The 14,631-nt window shown below is 41.6% G+C and overlaps 1 long non-coding RNA gene across 1 annotated transcript in view; it reads right to left on the minus strand.

The window, feature by feature from the left end:
* Window positions 1-1,140: 1,140 nt before the first annotated feature.
* Window positions 1,141-14,631, minus strand: part of LOC129622344 (uncharacterized) — a 34,325-nt gene continuing 20,834 nt past the window's right edge. Inside the window, exon 3 of the long non-coding RNA XR_008699919.1 lies at window positions 1,141-1,360. This is a non-coding gene — a long non-coding RNA (uncharacterized LOC129622344). The remainder of the gene's footprint in view (window positions 1,361-14,631) is intronic.

The raw sequence follows: 14,631 nt of genomic DNA on the forward strand, positions 1-14,631 counted from the left end.
GACCAGCTCCCTCACCAGACCAGCCATCTCACAGGCAGGGCCACCCTCTTACATCAATACTTCCTCGCTTTTGTTTGTCTCTAATTTAGGGCTTGGTGAAGTTGCTCAGTCGTGTCCGACTCTTTGCTACCCTGTGGAGTATAGCTCACCAGGCTCCTCTCTGTGGGATTTTCCAGGCAAGAATACTGGAGTAGGTTGCCATTTCCTTCATCCAGGGGATCTTCCCAACCCAGGGGAAGAAGTCTTAACCACTGGACTGCATTGCAGGCAGATGCTTTAACCTCTGAGCTACCAGGGAAGCCCATATATTAGACAGGGCTTCCCAGGTAGCTCAGTGGTAAAGAATCCACCTGCCAATGCAGGAGATACCAGAGATGCAGGTTTGATCCCTGGGTCAGAAAGATCCCCTGGAGAAGGAAAGGGCACACTACTCCAGTATTCTTGCCTGGGAAATCCCAAGGACAGAGAAGCCTGGCAGCTACAGTCCATGGGGTCTCAAAGAGTCGGACATGACTGAGAGATTCAGTGCATGCGTGCACTGAATTAAATATTAAATATTAGACATTTAATACATGTTCTTATCCTCAGTGCATAAGAGTTCTAGGTGGTCCACATTTTTACCAGATCTTAGTATTTTAAGGCACTCTAAATTTCAACCATATTAATAGATTTACCATAGTATTTCATTGTTATTTTAATTTGCATTTCCTTGGAAATGAATGGTATAATATCTTTTCACATACTTATTAACCACTTACATATTTTCTTTTATTGGGTTTCCCAGATGGCAGTGGTGAAGAATCCACCTGCCAATGCAAGAGCCACAGGAGACGTGGATTCAATCCCTGAGTTGGGAAGATCCCCTAGAGTAAGAAACAGCAACCCACTCCAGTATTCTTGCAGAATAATCCTATGTACAGAGGAGCCTGGTGGGCTACAGTCCATGGGGTCACAAAAAGTTGGACACGAGTGAGCAACTGAACACACACTCATTTTCTTTTATCAAGGATGCAGTCAGGTCTTTTGCCCATTTTAATTTATTTTAAAATTTTTGTTATTGATTTGTAAGAGTGTAACACTTTTGATAATTGGAGAAATATAATTCATAGATTGGCATTACATTAAATTTGATAGAACTTCATCAGGACTTTTGTCACAATGACTCTGAAATTCATTGATTTTAAATTTTTAAGGGAGATGTGCCATTACTTTGAGTTACATAAATCTCCGACTTGAAAATAACCCTACATTTTACAGAAAGGGGAAGGACTTCCCAGGCGGTCCAGTGGCTAAGACTCCATCTTCTAATGCAGCAGGCGCAGGTTTGATCCCTGTTGGCTGAGCTAGGAGTCCACAATGCCTGGTGCCCAAAATGTCAAAACAGAAAACAGAAAATGTAACAAATTCAGTAACAACTTTAAAAAATGATCCACATCCAAAAAAATCTTCAGAAAGGGGGAAATTCCAAATAATATTTAACTACAAGTTACTCTTTTACATTTAACATACATTTTATCTATACACCTGACAAAATTTGGGGGCTTTTCTAGGAAGGCTCAAAAGGCTTTTCTAGGAAGTGATAAGCACAGAATATTGCACTTCTTCATAAAACAGAATCATAAAACAGCTTCATAAAACAGCTTTAACTAGAAATGTTCCTCCCACATTTCAGCAACATGTACAGTGGGGAGACTGACCATTTTCATTTGTTATAGTAAACACATACATCTATGAAAGGAATCTGGATCTAAATTATTTTTTATAGGGAATGGCGATGTTTATCACAGATCCTGAACGCACCACACAGATAACAGAATCAGTTCTTAATGTTTTGATCATTGCCAGAGCAGGCATATTTCCGGATTTATTTATTTTTTTTCCCCCAAAGGTTGAGTAAGACATAACAAACACTTCCTGCCACAGGCAGAGCGTGGCGGTAGGTCGGATACCTGGGTTATATAAATCTTTATGCTGAGCATTTATGGCATTTCAACTTAGAAGTTCATTCAGTTTGATGACTGAGGCAGCAGGCAATTATGACATTAAACAGTTCACAGACCTTTACCCCAGCCCCACATGGTTTAATTTTTTTAATGGCTGACTTTGCCTCTCCCGGTGTGCACAGACCAACACAGGGTGTAGAACCCTTACCCATCTTAATTGCCCCTGCTTTGTTGCAAGCACCGCTGACTGCCTTCTAGCTCCAAATGTCTTCCGTTATTAAAAACTATCAATAGAAAGTAATAGAAAGTCATCCAGACTTACACTGGCGATACAATTGGCCACATATGCCCTAGTGGAGCATAAAATAAGAAAGATCGTTACTGTTACTACCCAAGTGTCATGGTGAAGAACATTCTTTAAAAGGGAATTACATTATGCCTGTTCAGTCAATTATTTCTACTTGCAAAGGCAGGACTCCTTCCTGAAGATGACTTTCCTTTCTCAAGGAAAGACATGGTCTTAGATTCAAATACATATTTGAGTCTGAAGATGATACTCGATGAAATAACCAGATTGCGGGAAAATATTGCATTTAAATAAAAATCACATAAAATTTTATTGTCATAAATATATTTGCACCCAATGTTTCCTTTGTTCCTGAGCTCACTGCAATTAATAATTCGGTGTCATGCTGTGTATGTGTTAGTCACTCAGTCTTGTCTGACTCTTTGTGACCACATGGACTGTAGCCTGCCAGGCTCCTCTGTCCGTGGAATTCTCCAGGGAAGAATACTGGAGTGGTTTGCCATTTCCTACTCCAAGGGATCTTCCTGACCCAGGGATCAAACCCAGATCTCCTGCATTGCAAGCAGATTCTTTACCATCTGAGCCACCAGGGAAGTCCCTGGTGTCATGTTCAACTTCTACGATTTTCTAATATGGAGTTGATTTTTCAGAACTGGTTAGTAAATAAGATCATTGCTGTTTGTGAAATCTAAGCAACAGCCATAGGCTTCTAGAAAGAAGGTTGAAGAATTAAAGAAATGCTAATGTTTAACATCTTAAGAAATGTCTCTTACAACTATGAAAAATCCCTGAGTGGAAATGCTTACGCTGAATTGCCACATTTGATTCTCAATCAGTGTCAGACTATTTTGATCCTCCTTTCAAAACTGAGGCATCTGAATTCCAAAAGGTTCAGAGTCACACATCCTATGCATTCTTCTGGAGTGACCTTGGTGGCTTTCCTACAGGAAGCCTCTCTGACCCCTCTCAGACTCAGGTAGGCTGCCCTCCTCCTGCCTTTGGTAGGTCACACATGTCACTATTTGTCATCTATGTGACTCAGGACTCTGACTCAACATTCCACATTCCTGAGGATGAGACCATGTTTTCTGAATGTTTGTAGCCCTGGGGCCGCTAACTGTATCTGGTACTTGGCAGGGGATCAGTAATTGTTTGTTTTCATTTGATTTGGGGTTTGATTAATGTTGTTGTTGTTTAGTCTCTAAGTTGTGTCCTACTTTTTGAGACCCCATGGACTGCAGCACACCAGGCTTCACTATCCTTCACCATCTCTCAGAGTTTGCTCAAACTCACGTCCAGTGAGGCAGTGATGCTATCCAGCCATCTCATCCTCTGTCATCCCCTTCTCCTCCTGCCTTCAATCTTTGCCAGCATCAGGGTCTTTTCCAATGAGTCGGCTCTTTGCACCAGGTGGCCAAAGTTTGGGAGCTTCAGCTTCAGCATCAGTCCTTCCAATGAATATTCAGGACTGATTTCCTTTAGAACTGACTCCTTGATCTCCTTGTAGTCCAAGCAACTCTCAAGAGTCTTCTCTGGCACCACAGTTCGAAAGCATCAATTCTTCCATGCTAAGCCTTCTTTATGGTCCAACTCTCACATCTGTACATGACTACTAGAAAAACCATAGCTTTAACTATAGGGACATTTGTCAGCAGAGTGATATCTCTGCTTTTTAATACACTGTCTAGGTTTGTCATAGCTTGATTGTTTAAATGACAACTAACTCTTGGCTTTTGACTCATGGTCTTCCTCGACACTCTACATCTTTTGAACCAGTCATTTAACACTAATATCTCACCCAAGAAGTGCATCACCTTTGCTCACACCATCAATCCATTTGCCTTTTCTCCTTGTACTACCAGATGGCAAATGGCGCTAAAGAAACACCTTACGTATGTCCCTTTCTAGTCCAGACCCATACACAGACAGACACATGGCAGACCCTACAGCCCCGCAGAATGAGTTCATGCTCCAGCCTTGCTACCTACAGGTCAGTGATGCTAGGTCACTCAGCACCTCTAAGAGGGAAGGTGATGAAGGATGCTTAGTACATATTTTTTCAGTGAATAAATTAAATGTAAAAACTAGACAATAAAATAAAACATTCCCTGAATCTTAGGGAAAAAAAAAACACCTGTGTTTAAAACAGTGACCTTTGGGGGAAAAAATACAAGCAGAGAAAACGTAAGCAAAAGTAAGGGTTCTAAAATAAAACAGTGTTTGAGTGAATTAGGTATTAAGTTGCTATGGGAAAAAAATTAATTCATTTGAGGAAAGATGAGAAGGGTATAACAGAGATTAATTAAAATTTAGTTTATCAGATTTTTCTCAGGAGATTGGCAATTTAGTCAGAGGAAAATCTTATTTAAGTGCATAAGTATATTTCAACGTCTAAGTGCGTTGCATGAGAAAATGAAAACAGAGAATGGTAGTGAATGTTCAGTAATTACCGCTTTGGAATTTGATACTCCCTAAAATTTTAAATCTAGAGAAATTCCATGGACAGAGGAGCCTGGAGGGCTACAGTGCATGGGTTCAGACAGTCAGATGTGACTGAGTGAGGGAACACTCAAGAAAAGACAGAAAGATATATATATATATGAAAAAAAAGAGGAGTGTCTCTATGAAGAGCAGCAACTACAGTGAATGAGCTCTAGGTCCTCTCCATTTTTTTGGTTGAATTCCTTGGTCACCCTAGAGGTTCTCCCTTGGCTAGTCATCTTCTCTTTCTGAGGAATTTTTTTTTAACTGGAAATTCAAGTTCTTGAAAGCTGTGATTACCCAGTTTCACCCTCATCAGCAATGGGAAGTTTTTCTAACTCCTACAGATCATCTAGACAATTAGATGAATAGACACACTGCCTTGCAACATCCCCTTCATCAATCTGTCAGTCAGAAAGCCTTCATTGAACACAAAACTGCATGCATTACATCAACAACCTCCAACACACCCAAGCCCTGGAAGATTTGAGAGGACATGTATACTCAATGTGGAACTACTTTCTGCAGCTTGAAGCTGAAAAGGAGATCGCAATTTGAATTTTATAGTTCAGATATTTTCCTTAGCCTCTCTAAAATGTACCCCAAAATGGTATTTTTAGCACTTCACAGAAAGGATGCCAAGTACATGAATGCAGTGGGGAAGAATATTATTTCCTCATTAACTAAACCTGGATAACACATTACAAAGATGTTCAACTATCTCATGATCGCTAGACAAATCTTGAAAACTGATAACAACATGGACTCTTCATGCTAATTAAGGGCTAAATTGTGATGATTTGTGTTTGATTCTGGGTTACGTTTTTAAATGTCTTCTACTGTACTCAGTTTTAATGGAAAGATGAGATATTTGTTTACATTCCTACATTAATAAACTCCACAAATATTTATGGAGCACTGGTTACATGTGGGACCCTGAGTTGAGCATGGAATGAGCTGTAAGACTGTGTCTCAAATGCACCCCTCTCCCTGATATGATTCAGAAATAGTCACTTGTTTAACCATCTCATCTCTTTATTTCTCAAGAAGATGGTTCTACACAGTAACTCTTAATGCAATGTGTGTCAGGATAAAAAGCAGCGTGCGATTATCCAATTTTCATCTACTTAAATTTTAATGACTGTCCTTCCTTGCCCATTCCTTTTTGCAACTTTTAGCCCATGGGCACTTAAGCAGCAGTTTGAGACCTGAGATTCTCCCAGATTTAGTTCTACGGGGTCAGGACTCATCAGACCCTAATTATTGTGTTGTAGGTAGTTTTTACTCAAAGCCACCTTCCATTGAAACTGCCAGTATTCAGAATATTTCACAAGTATGCGATTCACAATTTTATGTCTAGAGTGTAACACCCATGTTAAAAAATCTAGAATGTTTTACTGCATGTTTCCCCTTAGGAGTCTGACAAAATGAAAGAGTGGATGGTTTCCACCAGACATTTGGCTCAACTCTCAGGTAAGTTGAGCAATACTCTTAGATCTTGGGTATGAACCACCTGACCTGGTGCCCATCAAACCCCGTAGACCCTACCTGAGAGTGTAGAACACAGGTGAGCAGAGTACACCTTCCTTCTCTCCAGTGGGCTTTGAAAGATATAGCCATGCAATGGTTTTCATCACTTTTTAAAGGGGAGGAGATTGTGACTCAAGGCAATTCCACACGTAAGCAATCAGAGCTCTACTGATTGCCCCACATACGAACCTTCAAGTCACAAACTTTCAGAGATGAGAATGTGTGTTCACATGTCTGATCACGTAAGTTAGTTCACATGTCTGGTGTACACTGTCACATGCGTGCTTATATACATGCTTATATAAGTATATACGTGCTTATATACAGGTGGTTATATAACCTGGCTGAAATTGGCAGAGAAAATGCCAGAGCTGGTATCTACAACTGGTCTGGTAGTTTTGGGGTGGGAGAGGACGGGAGAGGACTGTTGGGGGAGCCTGTAGCAGCAGAGTACACCTGACATAAATACTTCCCCAGCTCCCTGGCCTCTCACATTGTAGGCAGACGCTTTACCATCTGAGCCACCAGGGAAGCCCCCCTTGGCCCCCAGAGGCAGGAAAAGAGGACATGGATCCCTAGAAGGCGCTCAGAGATGAAGAGGGGACTCCCTTCCCAGAGATAGAGCTGGGGCCATGGACCACTGGAGGGACCCCAGGGACTGACTATCTTTGGAGGAGTCCTCAGCTGAGCGCAGACCTCACATCATCTATGCAGGGGGCTCAGCAGTAAAGGATCTGCCTGCCACGGCAGAAGACACAAGAGATGTGGGTTCGGTTCCTGAGTTGGGAAGATAACCTGGAGAAGAAAAGGGCAAGCCACTCCAGTACTCTTTACTGGGAAATCCCATGGACTGAGGAGCCTGACGGATTACAGTCCATGGGGGCAGAAAGGAGTCAGATTCGACTGAGAAAGCACATATGCACAGCATCTATTCAGGGGCCAGCACATGGGCAGAAGAAACCATTAACTTCAGAAATAAGACCAAGTGAGAAAGACCAAGCTAACTCCTCAAGCCTAGTGGACAGCATGTATATAGGAATACACTCTCATTCCCTGTTATTGTTGTTAGTTACCAGGTCACGTTCAACTCTTTGCAACCCCATGCACTGTAGCCCACAAGGCTCCTCTGTCTATGATATTCTCCAGGCAAGAATACTCGAGTAGGTTGTCATTTCCTTCTCTAGGGGATCTTCCTGACCCAGGGATCAAACATTGCATTCGTCTGCAATCAAACATCCAATAGTCTCTGGCATTGGCAAACAGACTCTTTACCACTAAGTCACCTAGGAAGCCCTCTCATTCCCTGACTCCATCCCAAATTTATATGGTCCAACCAAACCAGAGAAGTGAGGGAGGGGAGCATGGATAGCAGATCAGCACCCACTCCAAGAATTGCAATGCTGGGGAGTGAAAAAACAACGGGTTTCTCTAAACTACTTTACCCCTTTTATTTTTTCACTATTCTTAATAAAATGTGATCATTCTGGGAGTATCAAATGTTACAGTAAAACACCCAGTCACATCCACTTATCCTTCACATCTACTAAGAGGCAAGATCTTTCTAGTTCAAAACCATTTCCTTGGCAAGTCTTTCAGCACCAGCCCTGGCACTAAGAAGCCTGTGAATGTGTTCTGCTTTTGTGGACTATGCATACTTTAATTTTGTTTTAATCAAATTAACTCCTATCACATTACTTGAGCTCAAAATTATAGAGACAGCCTTCAACTGATTGTAAATGCAGATTTTGATTAATCTTTAAAAGGGCAAGTTCAACAGCGTTGCACAGAGCAAAGAGGTGAAGCAGAAAAATAATTGTAGCATTTCTGTTTATCACACACAAAAAAATGCTTCACCAGAATTTCACATTCCTAGGAAGTAAAGACAAACGTTAATGTTTATTTACAGTGTAGAGTAAGTGGTAGATATTTCTACGTTTTATCCACTTTAAAATTTGGAAAGACTGTGGAATCCTGGCTCACAAATACAGACTGAATTTTTAAATTGTGAGTCATACAATCACGCATATGCTATTCAATTATTCCTCCATGAATTTTCAGTAGACGAACCAATACTAAAACGGTGCAACATTTTCAGTAAATGTCCAGGTGGTATCATCCTACTTGGTACACTTTGCAATTTGTCTTTTACACTGAAGGTTTCTTGATGTGTCAGAAGCAAAAAATACATCCAGATGTAAATCTTTAACCTGGTTACAGGCTTTAAAAATATTTCAAAGTAACAATTGTCTTCTCTTAATGAATGAAATTGTGTTTGCAACATTTGTTTTTCAAGTGTCTTACATATTCCATCCTTGTTAGCTCTGCTTTATCCCATTTAGTAGAGAAAATATGTATATATTTTAAAATATGTATTGTTGTTGTTTTTCAGTCACTAAGTCATTTCTGACTCTTTGCAACCCCATGAACTGCAGCATGCCAGGCTTCCCTATCCTTCACTATCTCCTGGAGTTTGCTCAGACTCATGTTCGTTGAGTTAGTGATGCCATCCAACCATCTCATCTTCTGTCTGCCCCTGTCTCCTCTTGCTCTCAATCTTTTCTAGCATCAAGGTCTTTCCCAATGAGTCAGCTCTTTGCATCAGGTGGCCAAAGTATTGGAGATTCAGCCTCAGACTCAGTCCTTCCAATGATTATTCAGAGTTGGTTTCTTTTAGTATTGACTGGCTTGATCACTTTGCAGTCCAAAGGACTCTCAGGAGTCTTCTCCAGCACCACAGTTCGAAAGCATCAATTCCTCAGTGCTCAACCTTCTTTATGGTCCAATTCTCACATCCATGCATGACTACTGGAGAAATCATAGCTTTGACTATACAGACCTTTGTTAGCAAATTGATGTCTCTGCTTTTTAATATGCTGTCTAGGTTTGTCATAGCTTTTCTTCCAAGGAGCAAGCATCTTTTAATTCCGTGGCTGCAGTCACTGTCCACAGTGATTTTGGAGACCAAGAAAATAAAGTCTCTCACTGCTTCCATTGTTTTCCCATCTATTTGCCATGAAGTGATGGAACCAGATGCATGATCTTCATTTTTTGAATGTTCAGTTTTAGGACAGCTTTTACACTCTCCTCTTTCACCCTCTTTATATATGTATATTTAAAGTATATCGTGCAGGACAAAACCTCCCAGAACACAGAGATAAAGAATGGGAGGACTGGAACAAAAAAGGAAAGGGTTTAGCTGAGTTGCATTTCCTTTTAGGCTTTTATTGGGTTGACCAAAAATTTCATTCAGGTTTTCCCATAACAATCGGAACAAATTTTTTGTCCAATCCAATAACTTGGATCCCTAGAGAAGCTCTGTCTGATATTAACATAATACTAGCACAGATGGGAGCCACCACTAAAATTTTCAATTTTCTGGCAACTACATTCAAAATGAGTCAAAAAACACAGGTAAAAATAATCTTAATCATATATTTTATTGTTAATGTTTTCAAATTATTATCATTTCAACTTGTAATGATACAAACATTTAATCCATGGGATGCTTTAAATCCTCATTTTCATACTAAGTCTTCAAAATCTAGTGTGTATTGTACAGCCACAGCATGTCACATTGATAGGGCTCAGGGGTCACCTGAGGTTACTGGCCAGCACAGCCTGAAAGAGTTCAAGAAGCTTTCCTAAGTCTCTGATCAATAAGCCTGCATACCTGTGCTGGTGCGATGCTAGTACTCATAATGATGACTTTAATGAGGGTGCTATTGGAGGACCTCTAAGAAAATAATCCCTGCCATCACTGAAGCTCTATGACAGCTTGTTACAACCCTGTTAACCAAGTAACTATTATCCACAGTTTACAGAAGAGGAAACAAGTTTGGAACCCACCCCACCCAAGGGTGCTTGAACCCAGATCTGGCCCTGCAGTGATGTTCATCTCAACACCCAACCCTGGTGCTCATCCTACAATGGGGTCCAAGCCATGACCGGGAGGTGGCCAGGCTGGGCGGCCAGGCTGGGCACCCAGGCATTTGAAGCTCCCAGTGCTCAGTTGCTCAGGACTCTTTGCAACCCCACAAACTGTAGCCCACCAGGATTCTCCATCCATGGAAATCTCCAGGCAAGAATACTGGAGTGGGTTGCCATTTCCTTCTCCAGGGGATCTTCCCAATCCAGGGATCAAACCCAAGTTCCCTGTGTCTCCTGCATTGACAGGCAGAATCTTTACCACTAGCGCCACCTGGGACACTTCCAGCGAGCCTGAGTTTAGTTTTGCACTGTGTACCCGGGGATTTCTCATGATGATTGCCAAACAAGTGAGGGCTATGGCCTCTCTCAGGAATGTAATCATTTCTGTAGAAGTGCTGAAAGTTTGGATCAAATCAAGAATGTCTTTTTTCCTCCAAAACTCTCAGAAATAACTAGAGATCCCTACCCGTTGGGAGACCTGTAGGGCATTCAGTGATTTAACTTGTCCGATGTCACCCTGATGATAACTGATAGACGAGAGCTGGATGCGGGATTTCTAGGTGGCGCTCGTGGTAAAGAACTTGCTTGCCAGTGCAGAAGACATAAGAGTTGCCAGTTTGATCCCTGGGTCAGAAATATCTCCTGGAGGAGGGCATGGCAAGCCACACCAGTATTCTTGCCTGAAGAATTCTCAAAGATAGAAGAGCCGGGCGGGCTACAGTCCACAGGGCTGCAAATAGTCAGACTCAACTGAGCGCATGTGCACTTTTTGAATGAATTAATAAGTGCTCAGTAAGTGGAAGATATAATTATTTTAGAAAGTGTTCTTGTTTTAAAATATCAAACATAATCAATAATGCCATATTGAATTTCTGTGAGACCATGTTAATCATCTTTGAATCTTAGTAATTTTTTTAAAATAAAACTGGGAACATTTTTTTAAAGATAAGTTTAGATCTTACAAGCTCTTATACTGTATACTTTAACATTTTTAGAAAACCAATCAAATAATTTAGAAATAAAGGAGATGGCATGATGTCTATTTTTAATATTAAAAATAAAAATATATCACTGAAGTGTATAAACAAAAAATTATTGTAACATTTAAAAGAAAGTCATACAATGCAAATACTAAACTGTAGAAAACACTTTTTTAGCATTTTTAAAGCACACCAACTGCTCACTAAATTCTAGACACATCTATAGTGCGTTAGTGTTCAGACAAGTTCAGTTACTGATATAATCATTTATAAATTAGACCAAAACATAAGTCACCCCTGGTGTCTGAGAACACACACGCAAAGAAATACAAACAACACATACATAGACAAATGCACTTTTTTTTTTTAAGCCGCAGAGAATCGCAGGATTTGAAAGGGAGAAGATGTGGCACTGTTTGACAGCAACACTTGGCAATAGCTCTGACAGCTTGAGGAGAAGCCAATCTCAGTGGTAAAACCCTTTTATGGGTCCTTGGCTGGGACATTCAGATAGGAATGTGCCGCGAGAGAGAACAGGCTTGGCGAGATTGCAAGCAGGCTTCACTCTGTTTATTTCTGCCATCGCTGTAAACTGTGCTTGGGGTTGCAGATCCACCGCCCCAGGCTTGCCTTGCAGCCTAGACCATGGCCCCAGGTATGCGCTGAGGAAGATGGGCGAGAGGAGCTTGGAAGCTGGTCCTCTCCTCTCCTTTCAGCTCTCGGTACACTTTGAATTCATCACATGGCTTCAATGTCACCATTAAGCACCCACCATACATCAAGCACCATGTCAACCACTTGACCTTACTCATGTGTAAAATGGGAATAATAACTGTATCTGTTTCCTAGGGGTGCCGTGGCAATGCTGATGAAGTGCTTGTCACCGTGGCTGGCACAGAGTAAACATTCAGTAACTGTTGAGCCTAAAACTGGAAAATTTAGAGTGTTATAATTATTGAGCAGTTAGTCTGTACAGAGCCAGGATTCAAACCAAGCATCCTGGCTCCAGAGCCAGCCCTCTTAATCACTGTCTTGGGCTATGACCACTCAGTATCTATTAATTTTCACAGAACGTTTGAAAATGGATCTTTGTGGTTTGTTCTTAATATTGATCAAGTGGGGCACAGAGAATGGTCAACGCCTGGCCAAGGTCTCCACGAAATGGAAGCTTCAGCTAACAACTACTTTTCCTCACAGTCATTCAGTAAATAAACCTGTTTGTTGTTGTTCAGTCATTCAGTCGTGTCCAACTCTTTGCGTGTCAAAATAAACCTTAATAAATGCTTTTAGCTCACGAAGTATGAGAAAAAGTATGGTAGAAAAAAGAAATGAAGAATTGGAAGATACGGTTCCCACACTGGGAGGGCTTCTATTCTGATCAAGAAGATGAAGCAGACACCAAGGGCTCAAAAAGAAATGGAGGCATCGAAATAGATGCCCTGTGGACACACTGATGCGAACTGTGCGTACAAAGTACGGAACGGAGAAATCGGAAGGGAGTCGTCCCAGAGGATTCCAGGAGAAGAGAGCTTTGGGGCCAAGTCTAGAAAGAAGAGCGGGCTCCAGGTTGGCAGGGTCTTCCCTTTCCAGCCATCTTGCCAATCAACAAACCCTCTGCATCCAAGGGCTGTTCTGAAGGAAATCGTTCCAGCCTGTGAGCAGTGCCCCAGCCTGAGGCCAGGTCAGCAAGGACAGCCCAACAGGTCAGTGCCACTAGGGAAAGGGCCACTGACAAGCAGCCCAAGAGATGCCCCAGAATGGGGAAGGTGACCTACGTAAGGGGAAGCGAGAAAAAAAAAATTATGAAGACTAAGTTCTGTAAATAAATCTCAAACTTTTTTTTTTTTTTTTTTGCCATTTTGAATTTGTTCCTTGCTAGTCTGAGAACCACACTGGCTTTTCCTCCTTCAGTGTCTGGATTAACACACAAGGCACAGTGGTCCTCATTTCATATCCTCCCCCATCTCTGCTCTTATTTCCACCCTCTCTTCATCCCACCACCACTAAAGACAAACTAAAATAAAACAAACAAACAAATATGTGAAACTTACTTGGAATGATGCTAGAGTCTCAGCACTATTAAGACACTGAGTAATGATTGGCTGCTCTCCAGGTAGCTCTGCAGTCTGTTAAATAGCTCAATTAGTGACAGAGCTCTCTCTCTCTCTCTCTCTCTCTCTTCCTCTTTCCCTCTCTCTCTCTCCGCTCCTCATTGAATTTGGCCAAATGCAAGTTGCATTCTTGCAAAGGGCTGTGCCAAATGAACCCCAGCAGCATCCTCTTGTAGCCCCCGTGCCTGGGACCACGGAGAGCAGAAGAGAAGTCAGCATCTCAGGGCCTTGGGGACCGCGAGGCAGCAGAGAGCATCGTGGCAGGATGGTGTTTCCTTCTGAAGGGGGGCTAATGAGCAATGTAGGTGAAGGCCCTTGGGAGGCACCTGGGCACCCTGCCCACCCAAACAGAAGAAAGAGCGAGGTGCCAGCCACAGCCAGAGACGGGGGTGGGAGGGAGTGGGTGAGGAGAGGAGATGAGGGGGAAGGAGTGTGGGCCAGAAAGCAGACGCTCTGCTCAGTTGTTCACATTTGAATGATCCAAAGGGAGCCTGCATCCCTTAAGAAAATACAATTCTCAAAAACACGACATAAGCCCACAATGTTGGCACCATGTTCATCAGTGATGTACCTTTCCCATCATTCCTTTTAGCGCTGGACCACTGAGACATTATTCCCTCTTCTTGGAAGGGATGTTTTAGGTACACACTCTCCACCTGCCAGACACACACATAGAGTGAGCCCTCAAATCTACACTCGTTTTGTGGCTGTTTTGTGGCCCAGCCAGACTTAAACAGCGTCAGAAGGACAGACAAGAAGGCTACGCCTTATGTAGAGTCCACAAGCCCCAGGTAACACACAATTCCTTATTGAAATCCGCTGCCCTGCCCTGCAAACTTGTACAGAAAGCAGGACATTCATGTTGTAAGGTAAATACATTTAGTCTGTTGTCTGTTTCTGTAACACTTTTGTTGGTCTGGGCTACGTGATCCCAATGTATCCATAACATCTTGGCATGTACAATATACAGTTTCTCGATTTGACTCATTACAGCCTTCATACCAATTAGGTGAAAGAAAATATTGTTTGCAAAAATACTTTTAGGGGGATTACATTTATCCTAGAATATTATGTATCACAATTTTAGAAACATTAGTTCCCAGCATTTACATATACTTATTATGGTTATACCCTAGAGAAGATATTTAAATGTCTTTACCCTATCTGTTGGGTATATGTTCCCTCAGAAAGAGTACCCTGTCAAACAATTAGAACGCTGAAATAAGAGAAAATATTCTTGGTTTCTAAAATGAAGAAAAAGTTGCCCCAAGATAAAAATTCTTAATGTAAAATTGTCCTCTGATTTGGGTGGTTTATTTTTGTTATGACATTATGGGAATATATTTTTTTTT

The sequence above is a fragment of the Bubalus kerabau genome, chromosome 11 (assembly GCF_029407905.1).
Source record: "Bubalus kerabau isolate K-KA32 ecotype Philippines breed swamp buffalo chromosome 11, PCC_UOA_SB_1v2, whole genome shotgun sequence".
NCBI classification, from domain to species: domain Eukaryota; kingdom Metazoa; phylum Chordata; class Mammalia; order Artiodactyla; family Bovidae; genus Bubalus; species Bubalus kerabau.